Here is a 16025-nt window from a genome sequence, read left to right as displayed (position 1 = left end):
AACTGTAGGCAGGTGGGGGTAGCCAGAAGAGGTGGGTCACTGGGGGTGTTCCCTGGAAGAGTTCATCTGCTCTGCAGACCCCCCAATCCCTGCCCACTTCCTGGAATCGCCTTGAGCTGAACAGTTTTTCTCTGCTGGGCCCTTCCCCATGATATTCGCCTTGGCACAGAGGAATGGAATTGGCCATTTATAGACTGGGATCTCTGAAACCATAAGCCTTATATAAACTTTTCCTCCTCTACGTTTTCCTTGTTCGGTAATTTGGTCATAGCAATGAGTAAGCTAATACAAAGAGTTTTAACATTTTCTTTGAATTTCAGTTATTTTATTGGGGAGGGAAAATAAATTTTTGTTGTAAAGTTGGGAACATAGAAGGTGTTATCAAGAATAAAGAAAAGGGGCCAGGCAGTGGCATACACCTGTAATCTCAGTGGCTCAGGAGGCTGAGGCAGGAGTATTGTGAGTTCAAAGCCAGCCTTAGCAAAAAATAAGGCACTAAGAAACTCCATTAGACTCTGTCCCTAAATTAAAAAAAACAAAAAGCATAAATAAGCAATGATCATAGGCTACAGAAGAAATTAATAAAATGTTCAATATATGCTCTCACGTATATTTGTGGAAATTTGTATCTGCTAGTCATACTTTTTAGAAGAACAGAAAAGTTGATATTTCTTATAAAGTAATATAAATCCCAATAATGGTAGTCTCAGTCAGAACATCAGGGTACAAAAACATGCACTTATAGGAATAATTTGGGTTAAAAGCATGTATTCTGTTTAGGCTACACTTGTATCCAGCAAAACAGAGAGGGCCTTAAGAACAGTAGTGGTGCTTGCAGAACGCACATTTCAAAAGGAACCAGCAGGATTTTATTGAAGTAAGGATCTTATTACTGTGCTCTGTGTTCTCCGTTGACTACAAGAGGCAGTTCTAAAGTTTAAGGCAATTAGCCACAAATGTATGGGAATGTGAAGAATTCCTGTCTTACAATTTGCCTTGATTTACAAAAAAGACATATGATGACTGGCAACATCATAGATTCTGATTCAATGGTACAAGAAGTATGGCTGGGTTTCTGAGCTACAAAGGTAGGATGAGAGTGCTGGTATTTACCCTCCCCTGTCATTCTATTGCTCAGCAAGAATCAATATCCATTTCAAATCTATCTGGAAGTTTTGCTATTACGAATTTTTACACATTGGACCTGTTTACCAGATGGAGCAATAGCCAAAGAGGGTTGTATTATATAATTCTCACCTGATAGTGAACTGAAACAAAAAGAGCGTTGTAATTATTAACTCAGAAGCACCAAGAGAGGGTATCACAATGAATGTTATGTCTTGGTCAGGTAAATAAATATGAGATGGAACTTTAGATAAGCATAGAATAGATGAAACTTTAAATGTGGTCAGCTTTGACAGTGCATTAGAATCATCTGGTGCTGTGGTTTGAATGTGTGCCCTAAAGTTCACATGTTGGAAACCTAGTTCCAAATGCAATAGTGTTGATAGGTGGGAGGTTTAAGACATGATTATGTCCTAACAGTTATGCCTTCATAAGTTCATTAATGCTATTATTGTGGGAGAGGGTAAATTGCCACAGGTATAGATTATCTACAAGTATAGATTTATTACAGAAGTGAGTTTGGTCCTCTTGTTCTTTCACATGCTCTTTTGCCCTTTGGCTTCTGACATGGGATGATGGAGCAAGAATGCCCTCACTAGATGTGTGACAAGCCCTGAACTTCAAGGCTCTTAAATTGTGAGCCAAATAAACTCTCACTGTTAGTAGTATTCAGTCTGTGATATTTTTAAAAATAACATTGTCTTTAAAAAAAAAAAAAAAACATAATATTTTTAGTTGTAGATGGATACAACACCTTATTTTATTTATTTTATTTTTATGTGATGCTGAGGATTGAACCTATTGCCTCACATGTGCTAGGTAATTTCTCTACCACTGAGCTACAACCCCAGCCCTAGTCTGTAGTATCATAGCAGAACAAAATGAACTAACACACCTGGGGAACCTTAAAAAATACTAACACCTTCCCTGTTCCTCCTAAATTCTGATTCAATTATCCTGCATATAGGAATTTAAAAAATCACCCTGTAGTTGTATTATGAAACCTGGGTTGAAAACCACACACACACACACACACACACACACACACACACACTCACATACTTATATAGAGGTCTGAAGACCTTTTGAGATGGATGACATTTATTTATATTATTCACATAGTTCAGATATTCAGGTTAGTCATTATTTCCATCACATTCAACTAATGCAATGTTTACTAAGCAAACACATTGTCACTGAACTAGAGGCAGAAATTCTCCACCCAGTCCCCACCCTCATTACCTGATAACTAATATGCAAATTTGATGACACTAATTTCTTTTTATTGCTGGCACACATCTCTTAATGTGAGTCTGGCTTTGTCAGAAAACAGAGACCAGTTTTCTATTCTATTTTTATATTTGCTTTTAGACAGCAATTAGGAGAGAAAGACCCTCAGAAACTTTTATTTGGTTCCTACTGTTAAGCAAGAGCTTTGGTTTGAATGTATCTCTATTTGATGGTTGGAAATTTGATCCCCAAACATATGTTAGTGATACTTAGAGGCAAGGCTTTGTTAGGTAACTAAGATTTGATATGATCATGACAGTGGGGTCCCTGTTATGGCATTAGTAGCTTTGTAAGAAAAGGAAGAGAAGCCTGAGCCAGGAAGCTTGCTCAATCTTGCCCTGTCATGTCCTCTGCCATGTTATGAGGCAGCAAGAAGGGCTCTTTGCAGATGCTACAGCTTTGTTCCTAGACTTTCTCAGCCTCCTGAATCATGAACTAAATTAACCTCTGTTCTTTATAAATTACCCAGTCTCTGATATTCAGTTATAGCAACAGAAAATGGACTAAGCAAGGATTAACATTTCACAGTCAGAATCTCACAGATCTGTGATGGAGGCATTATTACATCTATTTTACAAATGAAGACACTGAGACTCAAAAAGATTAAGTAACATGTATAAGACCGAAAAGCCACTTAGTGAAAAAACTAGGATATAAACTTCAAACCACTTTCTAAAAACCTTTGGATTACAATTTCTGTAAAGTCACAGGAGAGTGAAATTATGTTCCCAAGTAGAAATTGTGTCTGTCGTATATCTGAGGAAGTGTTCTGAGAATGCAGTTCCTTTGAAGTTTCTTCTTATATCTTAAGAAAATTCAAATTCACTTTATGATTTTTATTTCATACTTTATATGTTAATTAAAAAATTTAAAAAATTGTGTATAACTTACCATTAGGAAAAAATAATCTGTTCCTGCTTTAATGGGTGCTATTACATTAAGTTTATGAACTTCAGAAAATTGTGCTGGAGAATCGACTCCACATGTTAGGCTGAGCATCTAGGAAATCTCCCTGCTCTGGCTTGTAACTGCTAAATTGCAATTTGGTTATACAAATGTTTGGTTTTACAAATGGTAACAGACTCCTTTTCCGCTGTGTTTCTGAATCTCAGACAAGTCTTGTTGCAAAAAGACCCTCCAATTCTGAGTGAATTGGAAAGGCCACTGTGCCCACTGGCCAGGCTAATCTCACTGATGTTGATCTTTATTTGCTCCTAAAAATATACTTTTCATTGCATGTATCAAGACTCTCAAGTGACTCATAGTCCCTAATATCAACTCTCTTCATCCTGTTGAAACTTCATTGTCTTTGTGGAGATCTGATGTGTGTTTCAATAACTTATCAGTTATTGAAATAATTACTCAACTCTTGTAATTATCTGTTTAATTTGTATGTTTCCTGCTGGTATAAGCTCTGTAAGGTAAACATCTGGTCTGTTTTTTCACCTAATATATCTCCCACATCTAATATTTTGCCTGGTCTATATTAGACACTTAGTATTTATCAAATGATTACAGCATGGGACTCTCTCAACTAATTTATTTCTAAAATATGCTTTTACACATCAAGCTTCACTGACCTTGAAAAAAGTCTGAAGTGATTTCTAATTTCACTGATTATATTTTCTACTTTTTTTCTTCACCATCTTTAGTATTCATAGAGTCTTTGTTACTTCCGTTCTTTTTTTCTGTCAAGAATATTTCAGGGACATCTCTGGGACGACTGAGGGACAGCTGGCTTCATGCTATCAGGCTGCTATGCATTTCCATCATGTTTGTTTCTACTAGTTTCAAGCCTATTTTTAAATGATTGATTTTTAAAATCCCTCTCAATATTTCCAGTTGAAAATATAACTTATAATTATTTTCCTTCTTTAAATGAAAAGGATAATAAATTCCCTTATTTACATATAATTATTAGAATCTTCATGTTAACTGAGGAGTTCATAATATAAGTAACTAGAGTAGTAACAAATCTGCCCTGTTGCATATCCAGTAGCTATAAATATGCAACCACTGTATTTCATTTATCTGTATCCTTTATTTATTGCATGTCAAATTAAGTAATTTTTCATATACACAAGTATATATGTATATAATAATTTTTTGTGACACATGAAAATTATTATTTCACATTATCTCTTTTCATTAGCAGAGAAGATATTTGTTGTCTCTTAAAAAATAAACAACAGAAAGCAGCTGAGAATATTGTAGTTCATCCTTGTCCAAGGTCACACATGCTCATATGGAGTTAGAACCAGTCACAGATCTGCTCTTCGATTGGTGCTGTCCACTCTGAAATCAGTGTAGTGGCTCCTTTCACTCTCTATTTTAATTTAAGAATTCAGGCAGGATGGAAAGAATATACAGAAAATGGTTCACTGCTTTCTCTGCTATACACTTTATCTTGTAAGAATTTATGGTACGTGGTGCTTGAGAACAGTGCCTGCCTGGCAATTCTTGCAGCATCTCTAGGGCTGTATATCATCCCATTTTCTTATTTGCCATACTGTAAATCAGTTTTGCAAATAGACACTCATACAGGAAAGTATCACTTCAGATTGGACAGTCTATAACTTTCCAATTTTGTATATGGTTTAGTAAGCTGTATCTGCTAAATATGCCACATGTTTATCACAGTCCTCTCTGAACCACCATTAATATTAACCAGTAAGTAGTAATCGAATTAACAGACTCAAAACTCTTTTGGCAAAGAAATGATGCTTCAACGAACTTTGTTATGAAGGCTGTATGTGGTTAATTAATACACTTTGAATACCTAAATAGCTACATCATGAGGCTGAGGTAGGAAAACTTCACCAGGAGAAGGGGGGGGAGTTAAAATGGATGCTGTATAGTAAAAAGCTGCTTTATAAATGTTGGCAGAAAGCAGACAAGGCAGAAAGTGGGTATTTGGAGCTTTCTCAAGAAAAGTTTCGAGCTAATTCAACTGAGTATAAAGTAGAGCTGCATGATTAGGGTGAGGTTCTACAGTACGCACTGACTATGTATGTGTTTATGATTTTCAACAAGAACTAGCTACTTTTGCCCATGACTTTGACAGTCTCTGGTGGGTAAGAATCAGCATGAGTCATTGAGGGAGCAACAGACTAGGCAGAGGCACCCCAATTCCAGCTAAAGACAGGGCCTACCTCCTTACTGGAGGCTGAGAAGCTGCAGTCAGCCTAGATCAAGGTCTTAAGGAGGGACTAAATAGGTGGCTTGATCTGAAAGACTTGATATGGCACTATGTCAAGTAGGTCAGACAGGCCAGGCAGAGGTAGGTATGGCGAGAGCTGCATGAACTTGTGACTTGTCAGAGTAAATGTCTTGCCTCAGTTCTTTTTGGCTAAGGAAAGCTCTGTTCTTTGTGTTTCCTGTTCCCCTATGAGGTAGAATTCAAAGCTCTCAACATTTCAAAAAAGTCTAGAAAAGCCCCGTTTGCTGGAAATAACACGGTATCCTTTAATTGCTTAGGTAAAGTCTTTGTGTTCTGAATTTAAATTGCTTACTAATCTTTGTCCTGACTGGTAAACCCATTCTCTGGTGCTAGGAAAATAGAAATTTGTACTAAGAAAATGGGAATCATGAAGACAGGTGTGCATCTGTCCTCAAACAGCACAGTCCTATGAGAGGATCCATAATATCTGTAGTTCTCCTTACTATGCCCTTGACTGCCAGCTCCCTTCCTTAAAAAAGAATGTGGGGCAGAATGATAAGATGGGTTCCCCAGAGTATATCTACCCCCACTGCAATCTGACTGTGGGTTGACAATTTATGTAACACTAACTCTGAATATGTGGAGCTGACAGTTGTCAAATTAATATTTATACAAAATTTGCTCTGTATGCAAAATCAGTCAGGCTCAAGTGTCAACAGTGGATACTGGTATCACACTGCTTTAAATGCCATCCTGGTATGACTGAATCTTATCTTGGCACAGAGCTATGGTAGTTTAAGTGGGTGCTGGGCCTTTTAGTGCATTGTAATTTAGTATCTCACATAAGACAACTTTATTATCCCTCAGAAAAATCATGGGACTTTAAAAACTATTCTTACTTTTCTTTCCCATTTAGTTCTAGTCACAAATTCTCACCAAAAAAAGAAGAATTTTCATTTTCTCATAAATTTGGTACAATTCAAATAGAACTTCATCAATTGGAATGGGCCCTAGAGTTCCTTTAAGGCCATTTGATGACCAGATTTTCTCTTTTCTATGTTTACAAAATACACAATAAGCTTATGCTATAATTAGTCTAAAAAATTGCACAAGCTGAAAATGAATACATAATTAAAAATTATATACATGTATTTAAAAACATTTGGAGACATTGGAGCAATGTCTTTATATATTATTCTCATAACAGTTCTCAATGGTATGAAGATGTTTGAGAAACAAAGATTTAATCAATGAGCAAATGCTGGACAATTTCTGAGAAGGGAAATAAATAGAACAAAGAAGAATTAATAGGGAATATAATAAAGCAAGAAAGAGAATTCTCTTTCACTTCATCAGACACCTTCATCATCCTGTATATTTTTTTTTTCCTATGGCACTTGGAAAGTTTAGCATTATATATATTTAAGTGCTTATCCCACATCCAAAAGATATAAAATTTACAAGGACAAGGACATCACTTGTTCTCATCTTGAATCCCCCACATACCATGCACAGAGCTTGCAAAAGGTGAGTATTCCATATATTTTTTGAAGACTATATAAATAAATTTCTTTCAAATAGGTGAAATAAAAAAGTAAATGAAAAACTAACAAATTGAGTAGATAACTAGAGATTAAGAGAGTCAAAGAAGTAAGTTCAAGAATGCTGTAGAGGGAGGGATTGACAAAAGACTAAAGACTGTGTTATGTGCCCTGATTGACAGCCTGTTGGGTCCTAGTGCCCCACCGTGCTCAGGTGATGATCAAGGATAGGAAGCATCAGAAGACCTGAAGGGGACTCTATCCTCCGATTGGCTGCAAGCTGTTATCTTACTTTGGATTCTAGTTACATACTGTGTATACAGTAATTGTGTAACAGGCCAGGTGAGCATTAAACAAAGGCTGTTTTCATTTCTTCAGCTCCCCTTGAAGTTCTTTAGCATAACAGATGATAAACAACATAGGCAGACAGTCAGACATTTTTAAGCAGATTTTCAGAGTGGTCATGAATATATCATTATTGTAATTCTTCAAAGTTCTTGTTATCTTTTAATTGTATATTCAACAGGAACAAATCTAAGCTTACCTGTCTAACTAGTTGGTATGTAATAATTAATACACATAATAAAAATAATAAAAGACCATCTTAGCTAATAATAGCAAGTTATCTTCCTTACATAGCTATTTTTTCCAAAACAATTTGCAATATAATTTATTCAGGCTAGTTTATGTTCACTTTTTTTTTTTTTACGTACTGTCTACAAGAAGCAATTTGTCTTTTTTTCTTAATAGGCTTATAAATTTGAGTTTTAAAGCCAATTAATGAAAAAATCACCAAATGAACTCAGCCTAATTTATTTAACTAAGTGCTTTTACAGAATAAAAAATATATGGAATTTTATGTCTTCTTTTGTCTTTAATGACTTTCATTGTAGTACCTTAGACTTTAGCACCCCCATTTCATATCCTGCAAATGGGGTTAGTAATTTTTGAATATGACAGAAGTGTTAGAGTTTCTAAAACTGCATTAAGAAATCTGTTTTTGCCTCTTATTTACTAAGACTTTTAAAAAAGTCTCCAAGGTTTTACAAAACATTTATTCACATACCAGACTTGATATTGGGGTTACTAAGATAAAAAAATTGATTTTTATCCCCAGGAAGTTCATTGTTCATTGGAAATAGAGATGCAGAAACCAAGCACTTCTCTACACTGTGATAAATAATGTAAAAGAGGTATTCACACAACATATAAAGTTGCAAACAAAGAGTAGAGGCATGTTATTTAACTTCAAAATTGACTTTTCTGTCAAAGAAGATTTTTTAAGGCAACTATAAGAGTTTCTTGTTTGTTTGAAGGAAAACAAAATAGCAACCAGAGGATGTGTGTGTGTGTGTGTGTGTGTGTGTGTGTTTCTGTTTGGGGAGTCTTGTTGGGAGGATATAATTTGGGTATTTCAAGTATGTGCAAAGCATGTGAAACATCATTAAGAATTTAAATAGCAGTTTCTCAATTTTAGTTCTATATAGCATTTATATATAGTAATCATTGATGAGATGCTGTGGCAGACAAATGGGGACCATAATATCTCTTTTTTCTAAGGATAATGTGGACCCACTGGATTTTATACAGAATTGTTTCTTAGTTTTCTCTCTCTCTCTCTCTCTCTCTCTCTCTCTCTCTCTCTCTCTCTCTCTCTCTCTCTCTCTCTTTCTCTTTCCAGCACATAATCTCTTTCAATATTCACAAAAAGAATATAGCCTCCTTTAAAAGATTCTGACAATTCTAACTAAACATTATTTCTAAGAATAAAACAATCATAATCTCCAATTAGATTTTCCCAGTTACTTTATGATGAATAAGATTCATTTAGCCTCCTTTTACCCTAATTTCCCCCAAACATTTAGATGAGATTATTATATGATTTTTTTACAATCACTTAGTTGAAAATAAAAAAGATTTAGGATCAGTATGAAATGTGGATAGAGAAACTTCAGAATGAACTTAGGAGATCTGTTAGGAGGTTACTATATACTTCAGGTAAGAATGATAAATGCCTGAACTGAAGTAGTAGTGGTAAGAGCTGAGAGAACAGGATTGGCATGGGAGATATTTAGGGGTTTGGATCAATAGGACTAGGTGATAGATTGAATGGGGGTTGGAAAAGACAGAAATGCTCAAGTTGACTGCCCAGGTTCTGATTCAGCCTTCTGGGTAGAAGGGGACCATATTACAGTGTGTTGAAGGGTTAGGTTCAGAAATACAATAGGAAAGATTCTGAGTGTAATTGGGAATTTATTGATTTAGAGATGGATGATGTATAAAGTGTATGGCCATATTGACTGGAGCTCAAGAGAGAGATCTGATAGGCAAACACAGATTTGCAACTCATTGCTGAACGGATAGTAGTTGAAGTTACAGGGTTGGCTAAAATGTTCCAGGACAAAGTTAACTGGGATCAGAAAAGGACAATTGAAGAAAATATGAGGAAAATCCCATATTTACAGGGAGGAGGAGAAGATGAAACTAAAGGATACTGATAAAGAACATCATAGCAGTAGGAATTAAGGAAAAATATCTCTATTATCTTGGGAGATAATAGAGAAAATAATTTCAAGATAAAAGAAAGAGGCAATGTTAAAAGTGACTTAGAAATCAAGGGGGATAAACCTCTGCAATTGTTCATTTAATTTTGGTGTTAAAAAGTCATAATGGCCATCATCAGGCATTTTAAGGGCTTTTTCTTTTAGCAAAAGGATTTTTTTTTTTTTTTTTTTAGAGAGAGAAAACCAAATGAAACCAAAAGTATTCTGATATCACAAAAACATTTCTTTCACTTATTTTTCTAAATGTTATAGGACCCTTTTGTCATTTTTTTAAGGAAAAGAAACAGGAAAGGGAGTATTTTATTTGCTGCTTCAATATAAATTGTTTGATTTTTTCAGTCAATTGTTGATTTTAGTAAATCTATATTACTCAAAATGACAAAATTGCTTTCTCAAATCTCTTCCTTTTCAGGACATTACCTGTATTTCCTTTATTATGTTAAGGAATAACTCAGGATGTTGTTTTCTAGAATATTATTAACAATTCTAGATTCATGTACAGGGAGTATAGTTTAAAAATTTAAACCAACTTCTGGAGAATATAAAGGAGAATTAATTTTAAAGCAACAACAACAAAACCTTGTAGCATCTCTTATGAAGGGGGTCCATGGGCTTCATCATAACAATCAGTAAATTAAAACCATTAAGAAAAATTACTTTCAGAGTGAGATTTTTCTCTTTGGTTACAGTTTAACTTTTAAGTATGGGAAACAACATATATAAAGTTCAAATCTGGTGTCAATAAAGTCAGGAAAGAGGTGGAAAATACAAAGGTTTCCCTCTATTCCCTAACAATATCGTGTAAACAACAGGTCAAAACTTATTTCAAAGTAAAGTGATCACAAAAGCTCAAAATAGCCTTGGGCAATACAGGAGAGCAGAGAAAGCACTGAACTGTATGTCAAGGACAAAATCAGATGAGAGACTACAGCTGAAAAAACTGGCAGCAGGAGTAACATTTTGGGTTTAGGAAGGAAAAATGAGATGCTTCCTAGGGTTTGTCCACTTTCTAAAACAGGATTGTGTGTTATGTTTCCTAGATATGTAGCATTTACAACATGGATGGCTAGTAATTCTGGAGATTTAAAAGAATTACTTATTTAATCCCAGGTCATTACCAATATTTCTCAATAAATAATCTCTTTAATTAACTAAAGAATGTTCCAAAAATAGATAGCATTTCCTAAGTGAGGGCATCCTTTGTGAATAAATACACGTCTTCTTACTTCTTTGATGTTGTTCACCCAAATGGCCGAGACAAGACTGATGAAATGGGATTTTTATTCTCTCAATAAATTTAGCATTGCTATTTGGAGTCGTTAGCCTTCATTCAGATCATCTACAGAGCAATAGAATTCTCTGAATTCAGATCAGGAGGGACAGAAGACTGTTGTTTCTCTGGAATCAAAGAAGCCCTGTAGACACTTCAGAAAGTTATAAGCACAGAACTTTCCAAAATCTCCTATGAAGCTATATCTGGTAAATGTTATTTACTTTCTAATTTACTTAAAATATTCTCCGTTGGGAAATTAATTAGAATGTTCATCTAAATATTTCAATAATCTAGCATGATGTATATGACTTAAGACTTTGAAAATCACAGCACATGTCAATATACGTACATGGACACACACACATGATTTGGATATTTGATTTAGGACATGACATAAGGAAATGTAAGATTAAACTCTGACACGGAAAATTTTTAAGTCTTTGTGAGATTACATGCAGTTGAAGAGATTTAGAAAAGGCTTCATGTCTTGCTTCATGTGTATAAAGAATTTTTAAAAGAACTGCACAAAGGTACTTTGTGAAAGAGGCATATATCTCTAGAAAATTTATTAAACCAATGATAACCAAAGATTGTCAAGAAAGAAAAAGTGATTATTTCAATTTCTGTGATTTTGAGAAACATTTTAGGAATGACTCATTATTTCATAAGTTTGATTTCCAGTTTTCCAAATGTGAGGGTTGTTGGGAACAAATTAAAAAGCATTAGAAAGTGCATCAAAATTTCTCTTTGGAATGAAAATATTGCCACTAGAGATATTGAGTCAGTTTCTTAGCTCCTGCTTGTGATTCCCTGGCCACAGAGGGTGATTCCTTTATGACACCAGATTCACTAGAAAAGAATCCTTCCCTTGCTCCACCTGACAAAAATCTTACTCATTTTCAGGTTGTTTCTGAATGTCACTTGCTTCATGAAGCCTTTTCGAAATCTCTTCAACTGAATGTAATCTCTCCTTCTGCTGACCTCATAAAGAATCTCACTCCTCACCTTGTGACATTCATTTGTATAATTTGTTCATTGCCCACACTATTTTGTAACTTCCTTGAAGGAACACAGTGTCTTGTATTTTCTGTCTCCTTAGGACAATATCAGATGGATAAACAGATAGTCAACTGATGCTCGAATATTTTATTTTTAATTCAATTAAAATACAGAGAGGAAGGGTAGGCAGATATAAAAGGATTTTAAAGGACAGACAGAAGACACTTTGGCCAAAATATTCTTTATCAGAAGCATGGGAATTGGCCTAAAATAGAAGGTGTCCTGCCAGTCTATGGAGGGACAAATTCTTGTTTGTCTACACATGTTTTTCACTCTTATCACCATGGCTTGTTTATTATATTTTTGTCTTACTCACTTGCCTCCTGCAGTTGGTTTCCAAAATGGTCATGTGCCAGTTGGCCAGAGCATGAAATGTTTATTTGTAGGAGTCAAAGGTGTTACAATTACAAGGTCATCTTATCTCTGAACTTTTAACCAACCATTTAGTTCATCCTAACATTTGATTTTTGTGTACTTCCGACTTGTAAACATAATTTTACTTCTGACTTTGGATCTCATTTTAGAAACATCAGCTCTGATTTTTGAGAATCAAATTGTTCTTGGCTCTCCTAGCTCTGACTCTTTCAACCCTGGCATGCTCTTTTTTAAGATTCCTTTAAGGACTTTTTATTGGATTAAATGGAGATAAGGGCAAGGAATGGCATAGAAGACAATATTTGTGACTGCTTTTCAGTATTACCTAAATCTTTTTTTTTTTTTTTTTTTGTCATCTAGCTCTTCCCCTTTAGTTTAACTGATGGCTATTTCTGTGCTAAGTGGTTCTGAAGTCTTTGTTAGGGGCTATTCTGTTTCTATAATGATCCCTTAAATCAAGTGCAACCTAGAACATTCAAACACAGATTTTTATCTTCTTGAATTACTCATTCACTGAAAATTCCAATACCCATAAGTAAAACTTCAGAGTTGGTTAAAAGTCTTTAAGTAATTAAATTCAAAGACATATAAATTTATTTCCATGGAATATCAAGATTAATAAAGATGATATTCTAGAAGGTAATATTGTGGAGCTAAACTTATCTTTATTTTCTCCTAAAGATATGAATAAACTTTGCATATTCTGTGATATTCTATATCATAGCTTTCAAAAAAATGAATTTAATTAAAAGGTTCAAAATACATTAGTAGGAGTAAATTATGCATTTAAAATCATGAAATGTATACAGTAGAAAGGATGTGCATAACATTAATTTACTTTAAAAATTTAGTAAGTAAAATTAATTTATTGAAATAGTTCTAATTTTATAAATTTAAAAATTTTTTTAAATTTTTTATTGTTGGTTGTTCAAAACATTACATAGTTCTTGATATATCATATTTCACACTTTGATTCAAGTGGGAAATAATTTTAAAATTAATTTCTAAAATTAATTATATTTTCTAAAGTAAGTTTCACTTTATAGAAATAATTTAAATTTTGTTTTCTCTAAATGTACTATAAAAATAATCTCACAATTTACAATTCAAATTGACTTAATTTAGTATGCCATTGAAAAATTTGTTTGCAATTCCTGGTAATAATAGGAAAAGCAACTTGTTTATTTATCCAAATTATTAGTACTGTTTGAAAATGCATGCAATATTTACTTATGATCTATTTTTACTGTTGAGAAATTTCTCTTTGGAAGAGTATGGAAGATAATGAAATGTCCACACTTTAGGAAAAACAAAATATAAGGATATGCTTATTCAATGGTTAAGGTACTTTAATCTCACAACTCCCTTTTGAGGTTCTGAGTTTTTCTTTCTTTTCTTTTTTTTTTTTTTTTTTTTTTTTTTGTATTTTTAAAGGGTTTGAAGAAAGAAATAACAAGAAGTTATGTAACTAAGGTGAAAACATTCTAAACAACTCAAAAGTCAATTATTTAAATAAATTTATAGTATATCTGTGTATCACAACACTAATTAAGCAAAAAAACTTAGTAATTAGTAAATATGTTATTATTTGATGACATAAAATACATACTAGATATTGGCAATTAAAAATGGATAAAAAATGCATGGATGTTTTATTCATATGTATATCTTTTAAAAAATAAGTTAAAAACATATATAAGACAGACTCACAGAATCACATAAAACAGACAAACCTGTTAAAACTTGTTTTAGCATTTATTTCAGGGTAATAGATTACAAGTAATTTTCATTGTTTCATTTACTCTGAATTTCTCACTGTGTTTCTCAGGGTGTTTTCTTATTGTTTTTCTTTTCTTTCTCTCCACCCCCTGACCCCTACCCCCAGGTTTAGAAATTGAATCCAGATACATCCCTAGCCATTTTCCTGTTTTTTTTTTTTTTTGTTGTTGTTGTTGTTGTTGTTTGGTTGTTTAAGACAGTGTACAGGGTCTTGCTAAATTGCTGAGATTCACCTAAAACTTTCACTCCTCTATTGTTTTAGAACCGTAGATACATATACACATAATTGTAAACATAAGAACTCAGATCTGAAATATAAAGTTATATTCTTTTTACTACTATCAAAGATAGACTACCTAAGTCTAAGAAAAACATTCAAATACTCTTGTTGGTGTGTGGGTGTCTTGGGTGTCTGTGAGTGAGAGAGAGGGAGGGAAGTGGGGGAGAGAGAGAGAGAGCAAGAACGAGTGCAACTGACAGCCTCTGTTTACCTTTAGCTATTCTTGAGTGGACAACCTTCCTGATAATTATTTTTTAGGCAGACGTGAAAATCCTTCCTAAATTGCACATAACAATACTTTCTTTTTGAGTTCTATTGGTTGCTATTGAAGATTCATAAGAACATTTGTTATTACCTCCAGAGCAATTAAAAATTTAGAGTTCCAGGGAAATCTGACTATAGATTCTCTTGAAATAGCTGGGCTAGCTGAATTTACAGTGAGGTTAATATTCAACATTAAGGAATTTGGTTGTTTCTGATTAAATGGCAAATTTAGCCAAAGTCCTGTTTGGAAAGTTCCAAGCCAAATCAATCATGCACAGAGAAGAACCTGGAAAAAAGAAAATAATCTATTTGAACAGCAGCCTAGGGATAGTAATTGGGTTTAGAGATCATAGGCCCAGCGACCAACCAGTAAGATTGTATTACCAACCCAAAATCAGCAGCAAAAGAAAATAAAGCCAGGTGCCCAGGTCAAAGTCAGGTATGACAAAGGTTATAAATCAAAACAAATAGAATCAGAGTTTAAGGACAGGTGGACCAGCAGGAGATGAGTGGGACACCTAGTAAATTGTTGTGTGTGGGTGTTGATTCTGATTCTTTTCTTTTCCTCCTTTCTTCCCTGCCTCTTTCCCTCTCTTCCTCCTTTGTCTTCCTTTCTTCAACTTCCTAGCCCCCTTTTCTTCCTTTTGTAAAAATCATCTCTCCTACATGTACTGCTTAAAGTTTCTATTATAATGATGAATACATGTGTTCCCTACCTTCACAGACTTCTCAGACTATCTGCATTGAGATCATAGGTTAATATTTGTCTTTATTTATCTTGAAATTAAATCTCAAATTAAACACTCATCTGCAGTGTTTTGATTGTGCACAATCTAAAATAGGAATCTAATGCTGAACACATGGCCTGTGTTGTGAAAAGTTATGGGCTTTGGGGCAGAAACCCCACCCTTGACCTTCAAACTGAAATGAACATTCTATGCAACGTAATGTCTACAGCTACTGATCTTATACAGTAGAGTTCACTTGTAACAGTGGTGCAAAAAGACTTGGGTAATGGCCCCATGTTGACTTGGCGATAAAATGAGAAATTCATTATGAAACTTCAAGAAAGAGGGATCATTTTTCTTACTAGATAAATGAGTTCTTGCTATAAGAAACACTGGGGTGAAATTTTACAGAATTAAACAAAACACAGTGACCCACTGCTGTAATAGTATAAAGTATGATATCAAACCCAGACTTGGAAAGAATACAAACTTAGGCTTAAAATATGTTGTATTTCAAGTGGAACTTTATGACAGCTGAATAAGGGATATGATATTGCCTTTTAATGAGCTAATTTCTTCCCAATTTT

This window comes from Marmota flaviventris, chromosome 6 (genome assembly GCF_047511675.1).
Source record: "Marmota flaviventris isolate mMarFla1 chromosome 6, mMarFla1.hap1, whole genome shotgun sequence".
Taxonomy (NCBI): domain Eukaryota; kingdom Metazoa; phylum Chordata; class Mammalia; order Rodentia; family Sciuridae; genus Marmota; species Marmota flaviventris.
The sequence above is the reverse complement of the archived record's forward strand: the minus strand, read 5'-3'. Positions refer to the sequence as shown.